General features: G+C 36.3%; 1 protein-coding gene across 1 annotated transcript in view; it reads left to right on the forward strand.

Moving 5' to 3' along the window:
* The first annotated feature begins 2,108 nt into the window (after nt 1-2,108).
* LOC106466994 overlaps nt 2,109-3,252 on the forward strand; it is an 8,757-nt gene continuing 7,613 nt past the window's right edge. The window contains exon 1 of the mRNA XM_013927305.2: nt 2,109-2,206. The gene's annotated coding sequence lies outside the window, so the exon portion shown is untranslated. The remainder of the gene's footprint in view (nt 2,207-3,252) is intronic.

Here is a 3,252-nt window from a genome sequence, read left to right on the forward strand (position 1 = left end):
GTTACACATTCTGTTTATTGTAAACCTTGGTCTACATGGATCTTCTTTGTCCTTGTTACACATTCTGTTTATTGTAAACCTTGGTCTACATGGATCTTCTTTGTCCTTGTTACACATTCTGTTTGCTGTAAACCTTATTGTACTTGGATCTTCTTTGTCCTTGTTACACATTCTGTTTATTGTAAACCTTATCATACGTGGATCTTCTTTGTCCTTGTTACACATTCTGTTTATTGTAAACCCTGGTCTACATGGATTTTCTTTGTCCTTGTTACACATTCTGTTTACTGTAAAGCTTAGTCTACACGGATCTTCTTTGTCCTTGTGACAAGTTTTGTTTACTGTAAACCTTAGTCTACATGGATGTTCGTTGTCCTTGTTACACATTACACATTCTGTTTACTGTAAAGCTTGGTCTACACTGATTTTCTTTGTCCTTGTGACAAGTTTTATTTACTGTAAACCTTAGTCTACATGGATATTCGTTGTCCTTGTTACAAGTTTTCTCTATTGTAAACTTTAGTCTAGTTGGTTGTTCGTTGACCTTGTTATAAGTTTTCTCTACTGTATACTTTATTCTAATTGGATGTTCGTTGTCCTTGTCATTGAGAGAATGTTTCTATTTGCTGAGCTGTTGACACTTATCTAACAGAGAAGTTCTCAACAGGTGGCGCTTAACATCGTGTGCATAGAAATCAAAGAGAATATTTTTGGAATGAAATAGTAATAAAGAAGCGGAAACATATTGAAAAATAAATAAAGGGAAATTGTCACACATGTTTAGAAAACGAATTAACACAGCAATAGCAATTATATTAAAACAGCACTTAATTTGTATATGATATTTAACTCACTAGTTGATAAACCCTTTCAAACTTAGATAAATTTTTGATCTGAAAAGAACAATTTGATTACTCCACCTTATTAAAAAAATTATTTACTTACTTAATCCCTTCTGTGCATAAGAACGCTTATTAAAACTTATTATTCTAAAATTACTGTCGCCTCCTAACGAATCGTTATTGAACAAACTTTAATAATGCGTAAACGAGATACATTTTGTGGAAAAATGTATTTAAAAAAAAGTCCTAGCTGTTGTAGTTTACTTTTAAATATATTTTTGTTTTATTTGAAGTTAAGCGCAAAGCTACACAATGGGTTATCTGTGCTCTGCCTACTACGGGTATCGAAACCCAGGTTCTAGCGTTGAAAGTTCGCAGACATACAGCTGTGCCACTGGGGACGGGGGGGGGGGAGGTTCAACCGTACTTCTCCACTTCTACCTGAGCAGCGTTTATTGCGACATTATGGACTAAACGACTAGGCCAGAGACTTCTAAGGTTCATGTAAGGACTTCCCAAATTTTAAAACCACTGTCCAGAGGGAGGGCACACATTCAGCAACACCATCCGCCACCGTAACTTTACTATCTGTATCTTTGAGTCAAATAATGGAATTGACTACAACTTTTGTAATGCGTCCTCAGCTGAAAATGAAGACAGTGTTCAGCAGCATTACGTCTCGAATTTCGGACTTTTCCATCCCCCAGCCTGATACGCTAATCACTACGCCAGTGCTACCCTTGACCTTTTTATAGAGGGCATTCTTTAACCCTTTAATATCTAATTGGCTGAAAATGTTCTAAATGTCATCACCGGAACAGCACCTGAACTGAACACAGTTCCAATTTCTTTCCCGTGAAAAACAGGATCAGTTACAAATAAATTTTAACTTTAATAAACTATCAGAATGTGTCTAATATAATTTAAAAATAAAGCTAAAAGTGTATTTTTAACACTAGGAATCATGGGTAATAAAACATATGCAAATACATAGTCGCGGCGGGGTACAAGGATTAAGTATGAAAACAAGATTTAACACTTGGAATACAAAGGAGTTAAAATCATAAATAATATGAATATAACTTTATACACGAGTGCAAAAATACTATAATTACAAAATACTGTTCCGTCACTCCAGGAGTAAGTTATTTAACCAATGCTGATAAGCTTTTCAGATCGTGATACTTCGGTATCGTTATTCTTATCTGAATACAACCAATCATAAACGTTGATTACTTTCCAAAAGAACAGCTATTAGTATCATGAACGATAGGCTTAACAGCGCATGTATACCGAATGCGTCAAATAGTAGTTTCAGCGTTAGCACATATAAAACAAGTCGTCGTTACGTTTCAACATCATTGGTAAGTTGTTGTTTGTTTGTTGTTGTTTATTTTGGCAAATATATCTAGTTCTTATATTATTATTATTTTATTTCTTACGTCGAGAAACAAAAAATGTCAGTAGAGTGAAACAAGTTTTAATTTTCAAGAATGGAGGACGTGATAAGGCTGTGTGCACCTTTTTTTTTAACAATTTAAAAATAAACTTGTGAAACCTAACGAGTATAAATATTCGGTACACGTGCACAAGGTTGCTTGCAAACAAATGTTTGAATGTTGCGAGTATATTCAAGTTTTAATTACTAGTTTCCCGAACCGAAATCGAGCTTTAAATCGCAATGTTACGAAATACGAGACATTCTTACCCGAATTATTAAGAAATACACCTTTCTACCATAAATGCTCCAAAAGTGCCCTTCGTTCTTTATCATCAACAGCTACGAAAAGACACCTGATTTCACACCCTGCTTGTTGCGAGTTATTGGGGGGGGGGGTTGAATTTCGCGCAAAACTACACGAGGGCTGTCTGCGCTAGCCGTCCCTAATTTAGCAGTGGAAGACTAGAGGGAAGGCAGCTAGTCATCACCAACTCTTGGGCTACTCTTTTACCAACGAACAGTGGGATTGATCTAAACATTATAACGCCTCATGGCTGAAATGGCGAGCATATTTTGTAGGAGAGGGATTCGATCCCACGACCCGCAGATTGCGAGTCGAGCGCTTAATCACTTGACCTTAAAGGATGGAACAATAGATCCATTGTTGTCCCTAAACAAAGGAGTCTTCCAGTGGGAGAGTGGTAAATTTACGTTCATACAACGCTAACATCTGGAGTTCGATTCCAGCGGTAGACACAGCAGATAGCCCTATGTGGCTTTGCTTTAAAAAAACGAACGAATTATCTAACTTGAGGTTTTGTTACCTCAACAAGTGTTTCAGTATGTGTGATATCAGACTTATTTGCTTTGTGATTCAATGTAGACGTATTGTTACGCCTCCAGTCGTCAGTTGATTTTCCGTAAATTCGTTCCGACGAAACTTTAGCGACACAAGTCCTTACTTAATAA

The sequence above is a fragment of the Limulus polyphemus genome, unplaced genomic scaffold (assembly GCF_000517525.1).
Source record: "Limulus polyphemus unplaced genomic scaffold, Limulus_polyphemus-2.1.2 Scaffold2453, whole genome shotgun sequence".
NCBI classification, from domain to species: Eukaryota; Metazoa; Arthropoda; class Merostomata; order Xiphosura; family Limulidae; genus Limulus; species Limulus polyphemus.